Consider the following 19710-nt stretch of genomic DNA (forward strand, 5'->3'; position numbering starts at 1 on the left):
CACTCCCAGTGCTAGGTGTAGTCTTTCATGCACAAACAGCTGGAAATCTTTGGACAAATCTGGCAATCCAAACGCCGGAGCAGTTGTCAATGCCTCCTTCAGTTTGAGGAAGGCCTCCTTCTGTGCTCTGCCCCAGGTAAACGGCTGCGTCTTCTGGGCCTCATCCAGGGCTTTTGCAATTAGTCCATAGTCCATGATCCACAGGCAGCACCACCCTGTCATCCCAAGGAAGACTCGCAGCTCATGCACGTTCTGGGGTTCTGGAATAGCACAAATAGCTTGAATACAATTAGTACCCAGCTTACATTGCCCTGGTGAGATTTCACATCCCAGGGAAATCACACTCTGCCAGGCAATTTGTGCCTTTTCTTTAGACTCCTTATATCCTCCCATTCCCAGCTGATTTCAAATTTCAATTGTTACCTTTATGCAGGTTGTTTTCTCTTCTGTAGCTATCAGTATATCATCAACATACTGTAACAGCAGGTATTGTTTTCTTGGTACTTGCCCGTTCTCGGTCCAAATCTCCAGCTCCTTCCCAGCTGGCTTCCAAATAGGGTTGGACTGTTCTTGGATCCTTGTCAGAGTCATGTTCAGGTGAGCTGAGTTTTCCTTCCTATTTCTGGATTTTCCCACTCAAAGACAAACAGTTACCTACTTTTTTTGTCAAGGGGTATGCAGAAAAAGGCATCTTTTAAATCAAATACAGTAAACCATTTCTATTTCTCTTTTATAGATGTTAACAATGTGCAAGGATTAGCTACCACTGGGTAAATATCTTTAGTTATTCCATATATTGCTCTCAAATCCTGCACTAGTCTTTATTGGTCAACACAGAAATTTGGGCTCCAGTGTTAACTACAAAAGTAAAAAGTGGATGTATAGGACCCACTATTATTGAGAAACCGCTCAGACTATTCAGCCTAGTCTTCACAGAAGTATGGAGAACACCATTTATTTCTATCTTCAGCACACTTTTATAGGGTTTTACAGGGTTCCCGGGCTAAGCAAGTTACTCTTGGTTAATCCACACAGGTTTACATTTTTGCTCTTATACGCAAGGATGTTGTTTTGCTTCATTCTCTGTTGAAAGACCCCCGAGCTGTTCACCAGTCTTCACAGAAGTAATTGTGAATGCTGTTTATTTCTATTATTAACACACCTTTTATAGGGTTCTACAGGGTCTGCGGGCAGAGCAAGCTACTATTGGCTAACACACACAGGTTTACATTCTTATCCTTGTACACAAGGATATTGTTTTGCTTTACTCTCTCTTCTGCAGGCAAGTTTCAAGGATTTTAGCCCTTAATATCACGACTTATTTCAAAGGCTGGTTTGTGCATACAGGCCTTTACTAATATATAAAATATAGCAACAATTCCCCCTTTCTCTTTTTGCACAAACCAGGCTTTGGATAAGGTAACACACAACTTAGGCTGTCATCCCAATTAACACTATAAGTAAAGTCCGTCCCCCTGCTAGCACAAGAGACCTCAACCATCCGGTGTTGCCCCAGCTGGCGAACCAGCTTCCAGTGGGGTCACTATCTTCTTTCAGGGCATGTAACACATCCTGTAGCTGTTGCAGTTGCTTATGGATGGAAGCTGAATGATCAGTAAGATCCAAGCAGCACATGCCTTCAAACTCCCCACAACCACGTCCCTGCGCCAAGAGCAAAAGGTCCATTGCAGCTCGATTTCATAATATTGGATGACATACACTACTCACATTGGCTGAAAGCTCACTTAACATTGTGGATGTTAAATTCAATCCTTCCTTAGTCCAACAAGCGAGCCATTTTAGGGTGGCTAAACTTTAATTCATTCAGGCTTCGCTTTGACTGTTTGATGTTCTTCATTTTGCTAGCTATATTCAACAATTGGTGTTAGCTTGGGTGGAACAAAGTTAAATTTCCCAAGATAACAGGGTCTTCTATGTGGACTAGCAGGAATCCCATTCCATGCCCTATCCCCACAGATTAGGAAGATGGAACTAGGTAATCGCTTTGGTAATTGCCCTGTGAGATTGTACCACGAACAAAGGCTTTACTTTCTGTGGTAGTAACGAGATCAGCTATAGGGTTGACTGCAGCTCAGGGCTACATTACTTTGTTAGAATGACTTTTTGTCGGGGGTTCAAACATTATCCATCCACCTGAGGTATTGGTGGAACTTAACAAATCTAATTCTTCTGAGGGTTGTAACATTGAGAACTTTGGTAATTTTTTGCTTGCCAACAGGCTTCAGGCTGTCTTGATGTGAAGCAAACAGTGCAATTGCACTCTTGCAACATTGCCAATCAATTCAGTCGAGTCTCATTACTAATTAAATCTTTAAATGCTGGAGGATCCCATTCAGGGACTCCTACGAGACAGGTGCGAAAGGATCTCCAGGTGTGGCTAGGCTTTGACACATTGACCTTTGGCCAGTTCAGTGTGCCAGAGTGACCCACATGTTCTGCCTCTTTTGGATGTTAGTTAGCAGACAGTTGGTTGGGACTATACACAGCACAATTACCATAAGCAGTTTGTTCCATGCAAATGACACCATATTTGCAAACTTACAGCTAAAACTCCAATCGTTAAATGAACTTTCAAAGATGCTTACACTAGCTCTTGAAGGGGGAATACTTATACTTTATCCTAACAACAATTACTACACAGGATAAACTCTTTATCTTAACCTATTATATAACTACTTTTAACACACGTGCTTTGGTATATATGTAGTCTAAGCGTGAAAGCAATTTGCTGAAAGGGTAAACACACAACTACAATTTGCTTTATATACAGTTAGGTGGAGTCTCTACACTTCTTAGATCTTCTACAGAATTTCTCTAACACGATTCAGTCCTGGAACGTTCACTGCTCCCGTGATGTCAGCTGGCAGCTGATCGGTGACTGAGGGTTTGGATGTTCAAGTTGTTCTTCAGATCCTTCTAAATCTTGAAACAAAGGATACCTGAAAAATTGGTAGAGACATAACATCATAATAACAACATAAAATTTCTGTTGGCAACTGTCTGTGTAGTGTTCAGACACAACTGTGTCCTGACAGGTCCACTTCTGATCCATGTCTGGAGTACCAAAGCTGTGTGGTGACTTCTCTGTTCACTGGATCTCGTGTGTTCAGAGGCACACAGTCTGGTCAGATGGACAGGTGACCTTTCTGAACCTGCCAACAAAACACAGGCACTTCTCTCCTTGAAGTTAATGAATTACACTAATCAAATGTTTTTAGGGCATCCATTTCCCCTGTTTTCTTAAAAAAAAATAAAATGAGATGTACTTCTGTTATAAACATCAACAGCAACACAAAACCATATACACAATTAATAAGAACTTATACCGGTTAAAAATCAATTAAATCATAAACATTATTAATAACACATGTAATATAAAACTACTATTAATTACTAAAACACTGCACCAGCATCCCATAGTTAGCAAGCAAACAGAAACAAAACAATCAGTGAAGGATTGGGTAATCACCTCCGGAAATGATTCTCCAAGCCCACTTCAAAACTGATCCAGCTGTCATATCAACAGGGTCAAATTGCTGAGTCAAAAAGTGACTCAAATAATGATTTGGGACAGAAAACACCTGGATCTGATGGCAAACATTCCCTCCAGGTAAAGTCAAGGCTTGGCCAGGGCCTGGCTTTAAACTGGAAAGATGCCTCTTAACATATTTCTAGAACAAGGTTCTCAATAGTAGCAGCTATGAGATGCTTACAGCACAGCAAACTGTTAAAATACATTTGTACAAATCAAATGATCAGAAGCCTTAGGTACCAGACCAATTAAACCATGCAGCAGTTGGTTTAATCTGAAGCCTCTCCTATGGCAGCTGATCCTCAGCAATGATACATCTTCTTAAAATTCTGGAAACACTGAAAAATAAGAAAGCTATAACAAACAAAACTGCAGAGATTGCAACAACCAATAGAACTCCTGATGAAGTCAAGGGTGTCACAGACTGCATTCCCTTCTATCCACAAGCAGGTGTTCACCAGTGTTCCATCACTGCTGTTTCAGTTGTGGCTGTCTTCATATCTCTAGGAAAATAACTATACTTTTCAGTTTAAACAAGTGTCTCCAATAAAACACAAAACAATTTAAATTAAACAATATTTAAACCTAACAATAATTATATATGATAAAAGGAAATAACAAACTTAACCTTAAAAGAATATCTAAGTTAGAAAACTTAACTTAAAAACATTCAAGCCTAAACATTATAAAACTTAACTATCCTTAATTCTATTAACACTTAATCTATATTAAATAAAATCATAACTTAATATTATTCTGTTAGTACAAAAAAGCAACTAAAAGTTTGATATATACTTTTTAAACACAATATAACAGTAACATGAATTCACTATAAAGATTATAAGAATGTAACAAATACATCACAATTCTATGTCATCTAACTTTGAGAATAACCCACAATAACTGCAAATGTTACTAAAAGTACTTATTCATAACAGGAATTTGCCTAGTATATGCTTAAATTGGTTAGGATTTGAAAGTGCAGTTTTTCTAGAGAAAAACCACAACAACACAGGATTTGGCGAGTTGCCATTCAGCTTTGTAGCACTTTTCAAAAGTACTACATTTACATTTCTTCAGAAACATCAAGTCCAATTCTTAAACTAAAACCCAAAATCCAAATTGGTGTATATGCAGTTATATGTGCTTTATATAACAAAAGGACTCACATTAAAATTACCTTATTAAAATTGTGGAAAAAACAAGCAAATAGATAATATATACTTTAACTTAACTTTGTCTTGTACAGTAAAGTTCTCTTAACTAATTATTTTTTAAACCACAAATCTCTTCTGTAGATATCATTAATTGGAAGGTTTTCCTAGAAGCTGTAAATCACACCATGTTTAAACACTTTCTCTCTCTCTCTCTTTTTTTTTTTTTTTTTTTTTTTTAATCGTTCAAAGAATCACAATAACTTCTCTAGTAAAATCTTAAAAACTGCAATTGCATAAACTCATAATTACTTAAAACACAAAATTAACTCTACAATGGCATATAAAAACATTTTGAAAACCCAATAAATTATGACTTTTTAACAAACTGGGTATTATCTGGGTGCTTCTTCTTAGAGAGGGAGCAGGGGGGTGAGCTGCCCACCCTGCTGCTGCTGCAGCTCTGCTCTTATCTTCCTTCACATTCTCTACATACTCTTGCAGCGAGGAAAAGGGAGAGAAAGGAAAAGAAAAACCTCACATAGTTAACTTTAACAAATGCAGTTTTTTTTCTCTCAATCTCTCATGTTGTTCTCTGATAGAGGAAAAAAGGGCACGATTTTACAAAAGCAGGCGATGTTACACGAAAAGTCTCTCAGGCCAGGTGCTAACAACGGCGATCATTGCAGCTTATCAGCGTGGCCTTGGAACTTTTCTTGCGCTGCTTCTGCCCCCAGGGTGCCTTTGTTCTCACAGAGCCCACTTCTGTGCTCCCCCATGTCCCCCTGGTTCGGGTGGAAACCAGACTAAATTTGGCTTCTTTTCTTCCAGGGTGGTAAAGATGGAACTTTAATAAGATTGTAATGCTAAAAGTGACTCCAAAAATGAAGCAAATATTTCTGGATGTATCACATCCTGCCATAACTGAACAGATTCTGTTCGTTGTTTCAGCGTTCGCTGTGGAACTTTTTTTTTTTTTTTTTTTTTTTTTTTTTCTTTATTTTCTTCTCTTTGACTCTCCCTCCCTCTCTCCATGGGCAGCATAGATAGGAGTGCTTGTCCAGCAGTGGGAGGTAAAGGCATCTGCCGCTCTGACGCAGGTAGAATTACGGGGCTCACAGCCTCAGCATATCTCGCTTTTCTGTCTTTTAAGGTATTAATTGCAATCTGCCAAGTTCAACCGAGAGACACAGTGTCCTTGCTCTTTTCTGTAATTGCCATTTCCCATATCAGAGCCGACATATCAGTCCGTTCTTGCACCGCAAAAAGCAGTGTGAGCACTGCAAATGCCCATGACAATTAGCCCACATAATGAGCATATCCAGGTCCTTTTCCTGGGCTGCTTCCTGTTTAACGAGGATGCAGAGAAGCAGTTTTTTAGCCGCTGCAAGCTCTGCCTCCATGCTGACGGCCACCCGCAAGGGGGAAGGTTGCGACCCTTCTACCACGCCCTTGCCTTCCTGGGCCCCCCCCAGCAGCCTGACTTTCCACATCCTACCGCTCAGCGTTTCACCGCGCTCAGGCTGCCTATCCGGTGCCGATCCAAGCCCGCGACGTATAATGCCCAGATCCACTCCGCTGACTCCAAAGCCCCTCTGCCCGCAGGGGTGTCCTTGGTCGGAGCGCCAGATGTTGAAAGACCCCCGAGCTGTTCACCAGTCTTCACAGAAGTAATTGTGAATGCCGTTTATTTCTATTATTAACACACCTTTTATAGGGTTCTACAGGGTCTGCAGGCAGAGCAAGCTACTATTGGCTAACACACACAGGTTTACATTCTTATCCTTGTACACAAGGATATTGTTTTGCTTTACTCTCTCTTCTGCAGGCAAGTTTCAAGGATTTCAGCCCTTAATATCACGACTTATTTCAAAGGCTGGTTTGTGCATACAGGCCTTTACTAATATATAAAATATAGCAACACCCTCTCAATTTAACCCCGCTGCACACCTCATGGGGGATCCCTGCACACCTTAGCAGAGAGCCCAAATTAGCCCTGGGTGCCTCATGAGGTGCAGGCCCAGGTGATGCCACTGAAGGAAATGTGCCCTCACAGCCCAGGGACGCTCAGCATGGGCTCCCCCAGCCCCTCGTGGCCCCACCACTGGTCATGGCAGCCCCTGCCTGGCTCCTGCCTGTCCACACTGTGGACACCCCCTGCTGCTCTTGGACATGGAGCTCAGCAGGGGCTGGTGCCATGAGGGCTTTGCTGGTGGTACCAGCCAGACACTGAGGTGAAATCTCCATCTCTTTATTTGAACAAAAACCATGGGCCAAGCCCTGCTCTGGTGGACAGGGGCTGCCCAATTTCAGTCCTGGCCAGGGACCAGGGCCAGGGGGCTCAGGGGCAGAGGGTCTCACTTTGCAGGTGTGGGTCTTGGGACGCCCTCAAGGTGGGGATGGAGCCGCAGCAGAGCAGAGGGAGACAGAGGTGAAGAGTGGGGATGAGAGGTCAGTTTCTCGGTGATTAAAGTCTTTGGCTGCTGTTCTGAAGGTGCAGAGGTGCTCCTGTGGAGAGAGGAGGTGGCTGAGGCCCCCAGCTGCCGCTGGCACGCAGGGATCCTCCTGCACAGCAGGGCCCAGAGCGGCCAAGGCTCCCCAGCACGGCTGGAGCTGCTGGCACAGCTTGGCCCAGCTGGACAGCTGCCCCTCAAGGCCCCGGCGAGCAGGGGATGGCTCTGGGCAGGGTCCCTGGCCAGGAGCAGGCCCCAGAGCGCCTCTGCCTTTCAAGGGCAATCTCGTCCCCGCTCTTTCTCCTGCCCACCTTGCTTTGCCTCTGCCTGCTGCTCCTGGGGCTGCTCTTGGCCAGGCAGCCTCAGTGGGAGCCAGCACTGGCTGCAGCCCCAGCGGGCTCCCCAGGACAAGGCCCAGCAATTAAGAGGCCAATTAAAGGCCTGGGCAGCAGCAGAACTCTTGGCAGATTTATTTGGGCAACTAAGGACTAGCCACAAGTGCACAGCAGCCTCACTGGGAGTGCTTCCCGACTGCTTGAGGCCGAGATCAGCAAAACACTCACCCTTTTCTCTTCCGGCAATACCAGATTCCAGCATAGCACATCATCAGGAAAAGTGCTCCACCAGCCACAATGGCCATTAACTTAGTCAAACCATGTGTTCCCTGGTAGAAAACTCTTCTCATGCTCTCCCAGATCTTCTGAGCATGTCTTGTGGTGCCGGCTGCATCTGTGGGAGCAATGGGCAGCGTGAGCCTGTGCTGTGCTCCACTGCTGAGCTGGCAGCATGCTGGATACGGCCAGGACGTTCTCTGTTTCCCCCAGAGCTGGGGCCTGCAGGCACCTTGCCACCCCTTGGCACAGGCTGTGCCCCCCAACAGAGCCCAGAAAGCTGAGAGCAGAGCCCGGGGGCAGCACAGCTGCTTGGGCAGTGGCTCCTTCCAGGGACACGGGCCAAACCCATCCCTGAGCAGCCACTGCCACTCCTGACCCTCCCTTCCCTGTGACAGCTCCCCCAGCCCAAGGAGAAAAAAAACCTGTCCAAAAATTCCTTTGTTTATTCCTACTACACCTGGAGGGTCCTGTATATAGTAATGGTCATGAGGATCTGATTATTTTCAAATTTTTTTTTTTTTTTTTGATATTGAGACAGATGAGGCAGACTTATTGTTTTTAGATTTGGTAGGTTTTTTTTTTTTTCTTAGTATGATTGTTTTCTTATAAATCCACATGTTAACTTATTTTTATTTCGATATTTTTGATTCCTAAGCAATTATCTTGACAATCTCTTATTCACTTCTTGGTTAATGTTCTATCTATAAACAATTTTGACTCTGCTTTTATAGGAATAAAAAGATCTCAGAAAGCTGTATTCTTAATTTTGTTCACATTCTCTCTCCCCGCTCCCAACATTTACAATGATACTTTTGGAAACATCCCTGAGGATAGCTAGAGTTATTTGGGAAATGCTTGGCTTAACCTGGGAAATGGATTATTATTTTTGCTGCTCTAAACCTACATTGTTCCAAGCTTCACAGCCACTGTCCTGATGGATGCCTGTGTGAATTAAAACAATGTTTGTGAGGCAGCTGAAGAGCTCAGACTTCAGGGATTAAAATACCTTGGAGAAGGAGGAGGAGGAAAGGGTAAAACAGCCTGTTTCCATGGCTGTTTTTTCATTTCTAGTATGCCAGAAGTATGGTAGGCTACACCTGTCTTCAAATGTCATTGAATTAGAGAAAAACTCTCTCCAGGGAAAATGATGCAACACTTTGCCTCACAATCCATCAGCCTTAATTACAGTGAGAGGTAGGTCTTAATTATAATGTGATTAGAGCAAATCAACATTGTGTGAATGGCAAGAATTTGCTTGTCAACAGACGAATATGTCCCACTGAAGAATGAAGAAAATCTGCCTTTACTTGGAAGAAAGGAGACATGGAGCAATGCAGTATTTGGGTTTTATCAGTGGTAAATGGGGCAAGAAGCTGTAACAGCTCACCTGTTTTACAGAACACAAGCACTGATACAGCCAATAGTGCACCCACACTGAAGGGATCTTCAGAACATTGCTTTATTTCTTAACAAGAAATGGGCAGCAAAATGCTGGCATTTATCTGAGCTGGAAGCCGTGTTCCTCTCCTGTTTCCCCTTGAGCACACTGTTCTTTGCAGACTTCACTGTGCAGCCCATCAATCCTCTCTTGGCCAACAGCTAAATGGCACAACTACCGAAACACAGGTGCCAGCATCATCACCCCAGCATTATTCCAGCACTGCTCTACTGGTGCACAGCAGCACAGAATGGCTTGGCTTGGAAGGGACATTTAAAGGCCATCTAGTGCAGTGCCCTGCAGAGAGCAGGGACACCTTTGGATCAGGTTGCTCAGAGCATGAGCTTGAATGTCAGCAGGGATGGATGCCCACCTCTCTGGGCAACCTGTACCAGGGTTTCAAAACCCACAGTGTAAAAAACATCTTCATTAGGTCTAGTCTGAATTTACTGTATTTTAGATTGAAAACATTCCCCCTCAGTCTTGTCACAACAGGCCCTACTAAAAATTCTGTCCTGTGTTTTCTAAAAGCTCCCTTAAAGTACTGAAAGGTAGCAATCAGGTCTGCGTGGAGCCTTCCCTCTTCCAGGCTGAACACCCCCAGCTATCCCAGCCTGTCTCCAAAGCAGAGGGGCTCCAGCCCTCAGAGCATTCTGTCCCTCCTCTGGACTAGCTCCAACAGGACCATGTCCTTTCTGTGCTGGGCACCCAGAGGTGGATGCAGTACTCCAGGTGGGCTCACACCAGAGCAGAGGGGTGGTGGAATCACCTCCTTCAAGCTGCTGGGCAGCCTCCTTTGGAGGCACATGGCTGGCTCATGTCCAGCCTCTCTCCTTGCAGCAGCCACAAGTCCTTCTCAGCAGGGCTGCTCTCCATCCCTTCATCCCCCAGCCTGTGGGATCAGCTGGGCTGGGACCCTGTCATAGCCCTTGGACAGAGCTGCTGGGCAGGTTGAGCTCCCTGGTGAAGAAGGCAGATCCCACTCCCCACACAATTCCACCCTGGCCATGAGGTCACAGCAGCCTGTGGGGTGACAGCAGGCTGAGGTGACAGCAGGCTCTGAGGTCACAGAGGTCCCAGAGCCCTGTGGTTGCAGAGCACCACGAGGACTGAGCAGTCAGTCCTTGACCACGACTGTTGCGGCAGCAGCGGCGGCGGCAGCAGCGGTGCTGACATTGGGACAGCGGTGTCAGGACAGTGGTGGCAGCAAGAGCTGCAGGACTGGCAGAGGGCAAGGCACCATGGCCTTTGCTCTGCGCCTCCTCCTCCTGCTCCTCCTGGCAGTGGCCCTGCCTGACAGGGCTGCCCAGGCTGCTCCGCAGCGAGCACAGGGAGCAGGTGAGCCCGCGGCCTGGCTTCCCTTTCCTGGGACAGCACTTCCTTCTCCTGGGAAGAGTTGGGGATGGTTTTCCACAGGCCTTTAGGGAGGCTTTCCTCTGTGGGAGGGAGAGAGTCCCCAGGGGCCCTGGGCTGGTCCTGCTGCCTCTGCAGGGATGTTGCACAGGGCCTGCAAAGAGGCTGGAGAGTGACCAGAGCCAGCCCAGAGCTCCCCAGGCCCCTCTGCAGCTTTGGCCATGTTATTTGACATTTGGCACCCAGGGTCTTACCCAACACCCTTGCAGTGCCCAGTTGTCAAAAGTAGAAGGGGATCTCAGCACACCATGGCAGGGTTCTGATCTGGGCTCCCTTCTAGATTGGAATCACAACTTGCATTATCCAGAGGCCCTGCTGGATGACAGCTTGAAACACTTGAGAAATGCTGGAGGTAAGTTCTCAATGGTCCTTTCCTGGCAGAATAAGCAGTTTAAATATCCTTGCACCACTGCAGGTGTCAGAACAGAGACATACACGTGTGTGCCCTTGCCCTTTGCCATCCCCTCACCTCTCCCGTGGCTCAGTGCTGCCTGTGCAGATGAGCAGAGGTGACAGAAGCTTCTGTGGCTGTTGAGTTACAGGTGTGTCTGCAGGCAGGACTTTCCCAGCTCCTGGGTTGGTAACTGTACGCAAGCCCGGCTCCCGTCGCAGGGGTGAGTGGTGTGTCCCTCCTGACCCCACAGGCTGAGCACTGGTTTTCTGGGCTCCATTCCTGCAAAGGGGAACTGTTTTCTCTTAAGGTCCTCCAAGTGGAAAGAACAAAGCTACAGGACACCAGAAACTCCATGTGCCATCCAAAATCACTCCGCAAATGCTGAAGGAAATGCTGCAGGGAGGACAAGGTGGGTCCATGTCCCTCAGCCTTCTCCTGAGACTCAGCAGCCAGGACCCCTGCTCTGGCACTGTCACTCCCCACCAGGGATGTTGCGCAAAGAGGCTGGAGAGTGACCAGAGCCAGCCCAGAGCTCCCCAGGCCCCTCTGCAGCTTTGGCCATGTCCACTGACATCTGGTACTCATGATCTAACCCAAACCCCTTGCAGTGCCCACTACCCCAAGGCAGAAGTGGATCCCAGCGCACCATGGACGTGGCTCTGATCTGTACTGGCTTCTAGACTGGGATCAGGACATGGATTATCTGGAAGCCCGGCTAGATGACAGCTGGCAAGCCTTGGAGAATGTTCGAGGCAAGTTCTCAATGTGCTTTTCCTGATGGAATAATGTCAAGGTGGCAAGAGCTCACTCATGTGCCATATCCCTTAACATAATCTCAGGGCTGAAGGATTCTGGAAGCCTTGCCCTGCTCCCTTCTGGAGCCCTGAGTGATCCCCCAGCATCGCTGTCAGTGGGAGGAAGGAGCATTTAGCTGTCAATCTTCTTCCCATGTGCAATGCCAGTGTCTCCTTCCATGTGCTCTGTGCAGCCACGGAGAGGAGCAGAGAGGGAAGGGGCTGTGCCCCTGGGCTGTGCCTTGTGTGACTCCTTTGCCAGCCCCAGGGAGCCTGAGGATCTCCTACAGATGCACAGGAGCTCTTCTGTCCTGCCTTTCCTTGCAGCCAAGCCTCTTGGTGAAGGTGATCTGGCTTCCCAACCCACGTCCAGGACTGAGGCTCTGGGAGATGGCGAGGGTAGGTGAAGGCCTTTCCCCCTGGGAGAGCTGCCAGCTCAGAGCCCAAAGCTCAGCCAGGGCAGCATCGCTGCAGGTGTCAGGACAGAGCCGTGCACGTGTGTGCCCTCACCCTGCACGATCCCCTCACTACTGCTCAGAATTGGCAGCTTTTTGGAGGAGGGAGGGCCCTGGCCCTGGCCCAAAAGCCAAGGCATTTTTTGAACCTTATCCCCATATTTGACAAGCATGAGGTCCTGAAAATGCCAGCACCCAAATCAAGAACTTCTCCATCTGGTTCAGCTGTGCCTCTTCCTTTCTCAAGGGATGGACCAAAAGACCATGCAGGTGGAGACGTTTCCCAGAGGAAGCAGTGGCTCATTGGCAGGAAAGAAGGCGATGCCAGGCACAGGCCCAGACACAGGAGGTAATTGCTGTGCTGGGCTCAGTCCTTGGCGGGGCTGTGTGCCAGCAGCTCTTCCCCTAGGGCTGGCCCTTGCATGACCCAGCAGCAGCCAAAGCTGGAGGCACCTCGGCTTCCAGGCCTCTGGAGCTCGTTTCCAGCTCCTGGGAAATGGGACTCATGCACCAACATCTATCCCAGTGCAGCTGCTCCCAGAGGTAGCCGTGAGCGCCCAGAGGCCCGAGGCACAGGAGCAGCCCCGAGCGGGAGCCCTGCCACGAGCCCAGGGCCACAGCCAGCCCTGGCTCCCAACTGGGCAGGGGCTGCACTGGCCCCTGACAGGGCCTGGCTCTGTCCCCTTGGGCTGGGGGAGATGTCATGGAGAAGGGAGGCTCAGGGGTGGCAGTGGCTGCTCAGGGATGGGTTTGGCCTGTGTCCCTGGTAGGAGCCACTGCCCAAGCAGCTGTGCTGTCCCCCGGGCTCTGCTCCCGGCCTTCTGGGCTTTGTTGGGTGGCACAGCCTGTGCCAAGGGCCAACAAGATGCCTGCAGGCCCCAGCTCTGGGGGAAACCGAGAACATCCTGGACATACCCACCATGCTGCCAGCTCAGCAGCGCAGCACAGCACGGGCTCTCACTGCCCATTGCTCCCACAGATGCAGCCAGCACCACAACACGTGTTCCCAACTCCCAGAAGGACATCAGAAGAGGTTTCTGTCAGGGAACACGCTGTTGGCCAGAAGTAATGGCAGGCCTGATTTGTTTGGTGCATTTCTTCGTTTTATGTGGTGTTGGAATCTGGTATTGCTGGAAGACAAAACGGTGAGTGTTTTGTTCATCTTTCCCTCAAACAGCTTCTTTTGAAAGTCTATTGTAGAATAGAAACATTCCCAGTGAGTCTGCTGAGGACCTGTAGATAGTCAGTGGTTGTCCAAATAACTCTGCCAAAAGTTCTGCTGCTGCCCAGGCTTTTAATTGGTCTCTTAATTGCTGGGCCTTGTCCTGGGGAGCCCCGCTGGGGCTGCAGCCAGTGCTGGCTCCCACTGAGGCTGCCTGGCCAAGAGCAGCCCCAGGAGCAGCGGGCAGAGGCAAAGCAAGGTGGGCAGGAGAAAGAGCGGGGACGAGATTGCCCTTGAAAGGCAGAGGCGCTCTGGGGCCCGCTCCTGGCCAGGGACCCTGCCCAGAGCCATCCCCTGCTCGCCGGGGCCTTGAGGGGCAGCTGTCCAGCTGGGCCAAGCTGTGCCAGCAGCTCCAGCCGTGCTGGGGAGCCTTGGCCGCTCTGGGCCCTGCTGTGCAGGAGGGTCCCTGCGTGCCAGCGGCAGCTGGGGGCCTCAGCCACCTCCTCTCTCCACAGGAGCACCTCTGCACCTCCAGATGTCCTGCCAAACACGTTAGTCTGGGAGACCTGCACCTGTCATCCTCCATCTGCAAGCCAGTGTCCATTGTCCCTGCCACAGCTGCATTATCAGCTTATTGCTGTGCCGCCACCACCCAGAACAGGACCCTCTGTCCCTGCAGGTGCTGGCCCTGGTGCCTGGCCAGGCCTGAATGTGGGCCCCTCCTGCCAGGGAAGGGCTTGAGCAACACCTTTGGGCTTCTGCTCTGGGCTCTGGCTGGTACCACCAGCACTGGCACAGCTGCTTGGCTGGCCACAGCCTTGGCTGGGCAGGCAGCAGCCGGGCATGGGGTACCATGTCATCTTTGTTTTTCATTTGTAGAAATTAGAAATTTTAGAACTCTTTAGAATTATTATTGATAGAAAGTAAACCCCAAATATTTCTTCCCAATTTCCGTAGTTCTTTAGGATTTTTCAAACGAGTGTTAGAATTCTGAAAAGGCGACCCCGTTTTGTCTTTGCTTTTCATTTTTAGAAATATGAAACTTTTAGAAATATTTAGAAATATTTTTTGTAGAAAGAAATCTACAAATATTTTTTTGCTTATTTCCATAGTAGTTCAGGGTTTTTCAAGGTAGTTTTAGAATTCAGAAAATCTTGAAACATTTTTACACTTCTAGAATAAAAACTGAAATTGCATTCAATTGGTAATCTTTATTCTAGGAAGAACTTAGACACCCCAAAACACCCAGCCTACTGGAGAGGCTCTTTTCCCGCTGGAGATTTGTACCTCGTCTCAACAACTAACCTAAGACCTTTCCCCAGATATTTTTTGGGACTTCTGACAAGCTCCCCTCTTAGGCTTCAGAGGGAATCTTTGAGCACAGTGAGAATCTCCCGCTGTGCAGGAGGGTCCCTGTGTGCCAGCTGCAGCTGGGACCTCAGCCATCTCCTCTCTCAATAGGTGCCCCTCTGCAGCTTCACAAGAACGACCAAACACCTCCCTCAGGGACACCTGCACCACACATTTCACATCTCCATGCCCATGCCCAATGTCCCTGGCACAGCTGCATTACCAGCTTGCTGCTGTGCAGATGCTGCCAGCACCCACAGCAAGGCCCTGTGTCCCTGAAGGGACCCGCCCTGCTCTGTGGCCTGGACTGAAGGTGGGTCCCTCCTGCCAGGGCAGGGCCCAGCACAGCTCTTCTGTTCCAATAAAGACATGGAGCTCTCACCCCAGTGTCCAGCTGGTACCACCAGCAAAGCCCACACAGCACCAGCCCTGGCTGAGCCCCATGTCCAGGAGCAGGCAGGGCTGACCAGAGTGTGGGTGGCAGGAGCCAGGCAGGGGCTGCTGTGACCAGCAGCGGGGCACTGAGGGGCTGGGGGAGTCCGTGTTGAGCGTCCCTGGGATGAGGGCACATTTCCTTCAGTGGCATCACCTGGGCCTGGACCTCCTCCAGTGCCATGACCAGGAAAAGAGGAAACCATCAAGAGCATCTCCCGGGACACTGCCTGACCAGCAATGTCAGCAGGCAAAACCAAGGTTTTGTTTAGCAATGACCCTTTGAAGAAGTCAAAGATTGACAGTCAGGGCAGTCCAGTAGTACAGATGGGAGTACTTCCCTCTGGGAAGGGGCTCCTGTCACTTCACAGTCTCCATCCCCCGCCGGGAACCGCAGAACTCCGGCCAGCCCTGCTCCCCCCGTATCCTTGTCAGACCTGGGGGGGAGGAGGCTGAACCGGAGCCCTGTGACCTCTTCAAAAGCCAGAATCCAAAGAGAAAGAGAAATTCCTGGGATTAAAGTTTAAAGGGTGGTGTTCACAGGTTGATGTCACTCTTCAATGGTTAAAACTACTGTCAGTTCTCAGAAATGGCCAGTTACTGGCCAGGAGGAAAAACTCCCATCAGCCTCCAGCAACCTTAACTTCCATAGCTGTTTCTCTTTTTTTTTAAATGTCAATATATCAAACACCACAGCAGTAACAGCCCCAGGGTTCCACTCTCTCTGACACCACAGCAGTGACAGCCCCAATTTCCTCCTCCCTGTTACACCTGTCGTGGTTTTAAAGCATTAGTTCAAAAATCACTGGAAAACTTATTCATTTCTTGCTGTGAGATGTGGATTATGAGAAGGGCAAAAGATGTTTAAAACTTAAAAGGAATAGAGGAGTGTCGTGGTTTTAAAGAAGTAGCTAAAAGAAATTACTAGAAAACTCACTTATTTCTTCCTATGAGATATGGATTAGAACAAGAGCAAAACAGGCTTAAAACTTCAAAGGGATAAATAAAGTTTATTAATAAAACTACAAGAATAAGAAGACCAGAATAAACCTCCAGAAAACCCCTTTATCCCCCACTACCCAACCATTCTCTTGTTTCCATGACAACATAGAGACAAAAAAACTTGGAACTTTGGTGTTTAAAACAGTCCCAATTCCTGTTAGAGTCTTTTCATCAGACTTTGTATAGTAAAAGAAGTCTTCTGCTAATTTGTGGAGTTTTTCACAGGAAAACCATTTCTGTTATAGTTTTCTATTTTCCTGATGCCAGCTGCCCAGAAATCTGTCACCAGTTCACTCCTCCCATTTTCACATCACTCTGAGGTGTGTATGGGTCAATGAGTGTAGGGGTGTCATTTTAAGGATGAGTTATTCAAAGGCAAAAGTTCTCTTCATCTGTCTCTGTGAGCTCCCCTGGAAACAGAAGTTTTTTCTTTGCCTCTCAAGGCCTCAAATCTTCAACTATTACTTCTCCCCGCTCCATTCCAACACCTCACTGTATCACAATTACTCCATATTTTGCTCAAAATCCACACTTTGAACACTCCATTCCTCCCTATATACTCTGTCATGAATTAAAGGAGTTTTTTCAGGACACTATTATCCATCCCCATAGCTTTAACAGAAAAATATTTCAGCTTATAAAGCATCTCCTTATTCTCTCTTCCCCATCTAAAACTTAACTCTTTTCCCCACTGTCTTTGGTAGTTTTATGATGTCGTCTTTATGTTGATTGTCTCTCTCTCTCTGTCTCTCTGGGAAAAAGGAGTAATCTGTATGTTTTATCCAGGCAGTAAAAGAGTTAAAGTCTTGGAAAGCTGCAGATGTTGATGGTGTCAGGTTTCAGTTCAGCAGCAGAAACTGCAAACCCAGTCAGGCCGGCCGGCTCCGTTTCTCCCCCCCCGCCCTCTGCGGCCTTGTCCGGCCTGGAGGGGGGAGGAGGCCGAGACAGAGCCTGTTACCTCGTCAGAAGCCAGAAACCAAAGAGAACAAGAGAGCCCTGGCTTTACATCTCAAGGTGGTGTTCACAAGTTGATCTCACTTTTCAATGGTCAAAACTGCTGTCAGTTCTTAGAAATGACCAATAATTGGTCACAAGAAAAGACTCCCATCAGCCTCTCGCAGCTTCAACTTCCTCCCAGCTCCCAAAGCTATCTTAAAGGTCAAGTCACTCCATGAAAAAGCCCTACCAAATTCATGAACCATCTCAAAAATCTCCACATATTTCCACAAAATTCACGAAAAATCCCCCAAAATTCCCTAAATCTTTTCAATATCCCACAAAATTCCAGAAGCATCCCAAAAAATCTCCACAAATCTCCACAAAATTCAAGGAAAATGCATCAAAATTCTTCACGTCTCCTCCAAATTCTACAGAATTCAAGAGAAATTCCACAAAAATACAGAAAAATCCCACACAATTCCCTAAATCTTCTCAAAACCACTCCAATTCCAGAGACATCCCACCAAATCTCTACAAAATTCCACAAAATCTAAGAAAAATCCCACAAAATTCTTCAAGTCTCGTCAAAATCCCTCAAGATTCCAGAAAAATCCCATAAAATTATATAAACTTTTGCAAAATCCCATAAAACTCAAAAAAATCTCAACGAAATTGCAAAAACTAAAAAAAATTCCTAAAATTTCCCCAAACTGTACTAAATTCCAAAAACATCCCACCAAATCTCCATAAATTTCCACAAAATCTAAGAAAATACCTTAAAATTCTTCATGTCTTCTCAAAATCCCAGAAAATTACAGAAACATCTCACAAAAACTCTTGAATATCCAAAAAAATTCAAGAAAAATCCCACAAAATTCAAGAATAATTCCACAGAATTGCAGAAATCTTCAGAACCCCACTAAATTCCAGAAACATCCCACAAAATCTCCACATATTTCCACAAAATTCCAGAAAAATTCCTCAAAATTCTTCCTGTCTCCTCAAAATCTCAAAAAATTCTAAAAAAATCCCTCAAAATTCGTCTCCTTAATATCCCACAAAATTATGAAAAAATCCCACATAATTCCCTAAAAGTTCTCAAAACCCCACCAAATTCCAGAAACATCCCACAAAATCTCCTCAAATTTCCACTAAATTCCACAAAAATCTCACAAAATTCAAGAAAAATACCTCAGAATTCCCACAAAATATATTTAGAAAGAAAGATCCCACAAAATTATTTAAATCTTCTCAATATCCCACAAAATTTCAGAAAAATCCCACAAAATTTGAGAGAAGTCCCACAAAATTATTTAACCTACATTTGTCTTGGCAGTTTTAGATCCTGGCTGCTCTTGCCCCTCTTCTGCTTGCCACCTGAATTTTAGCAGTACAGCTGCAATTGCCTCTTCCAATCAGTGCTACCCACTGTGCTTTTGTCACGGGGAACTCAGGATTTTTGTTTCAGGCATCATGAGTAGCAGACATTAAAATGCTCCCAAGTCCCTGAGCACTAAGTCGAGGGGAATTAAAGCCACACAGGTCACATTTGCAGTGCTCAAACACAGCCCTGTTGCTGCTGCTGCTGCTGAAATAGAATCAACTGACAGAGGCCATCACAGAAATTGCCCCTGCAGTGGCAAATAAAATGAAAAAATCCACCAGGAGAAAGAAAAAACAGAACTTCCCAATTCACTTCATTGTTTCTTCTGAGCAGCAGAAGAAAAAGGAACAGGGCACCTTTCAGGCAGTTCCACAAGCTCGGGATTCTCATTTCCTGGGGAATCGGAGATGCAATTGGTCTTGTTAAAGGGATAAAAGCAAAGGGAATGAATTGGGAATTATTAGGAAAAAATGACCCCTCTTACACACAAATTTCACCAAGTCATTCCCTGCATTTCTCCTTTTCACAGTCTTTCTGTCATCCACTGAGAGGTCCAGCTTATCATGTTCTGCTGCTTATCATCCACTGATTGTGCTCTTGATTTCTACCACTGCTAGAGATATAGAATCATCTCAACTGAACACAGAAACAAACTCTCTCTGTCAGCCCATTTTCATGTTCCAGATCACTTTCAACATGTCCATGGGGCTGTTGGAATGATGAGCTCTCCACTGCTGGCTGCAGGCTCTGGAGATTCTTTCTCCACATTCAGCCAGGCTTGTATTCCCTCACAATTCCTGGTACCTCATCATGTTTTCTTTGGCTAGAAGAGTAACAATGAAAACCTTAGCAATGGCACAACTCCCCAGTGCACAAGGAAAAGAAAGAACAAGTTGTCAAGTTCTTCAACCATTTGTCCTGCTTTGCTGCAAGAGTTGTGCTGCACTCACAGTGTGGGGAGCCAAGAGAAGCTGCAGCTGGGGGCACATCTTGTGACAGGAGCTGCACCTTGTTCTCCAGGACAGGTTTTTGGAAAGAACATATGGGACTGTGGAGAAAATTCTGGGAAAACTGAAACAGCTTTTTAAAGAAATGAAAATAAAATCAAAAAAGACAACCAATATGTTTTTCTCTATTTTTCTCTATTTATTTTTATGTTCCCCTTTTCCATCT

General features: G+C 46.7%; 2 protein-coding genes and 1 long non-coding RNA gene across 3 annotated transcripts in view; 2 read left to right on the plus strand and 1 right to left on the minus strand.

The window, feature by feature from the left end:
• The window catches only part of LOC147645967 (maestro heat-like repeat-containing protein family member 7), a 262646-nt gene that overhangs the window by 203600 nt on the left and 39336 nt on the right, over positions 1-19710 (minus strand). The gene's annotated exons all lie outside the window — the stretch shown is intronic.
• LOC147645970 (maestro heat-like repeat-containing protein family member 7) overlaps positions 1-19710 on the plus strand; it is a 277303-nt gene that overhangs the window by 173911 nt on the left and 83682 nt on the right. The window lies entirely within an intron of this gene.
• Positions 11168-14376, plus strand: LOC147645975 (uncharacterized). The gene is made up of 4 exons (XR_015282040.1): positions 11168-11428; positions 11628-12212; positions 12516-12617; positions 13248-14376. It is a non-coding gene; the product is annotated as an uncharacterized LOC147645975 (long non-coding RNA).

Source organism: Cyanistes caeruleus, unplaced genomic scaffold (genome assembly GCF_971803275.1).
Source record: "Cyanistes caeruleus unplaced genomic scaffold, bCyaCae1.hap1.1 HAP1_SCAFFOLD_140, whole genome shotgun sequence".
In the NCBI taxonomy this organism is placed as follows: domain Eukaryota; kingdom Metazoa; phylum Chordata; class Aves; order Passeriformes; family Paridae; genus Cyanistes; species Cyanistes caeruleus.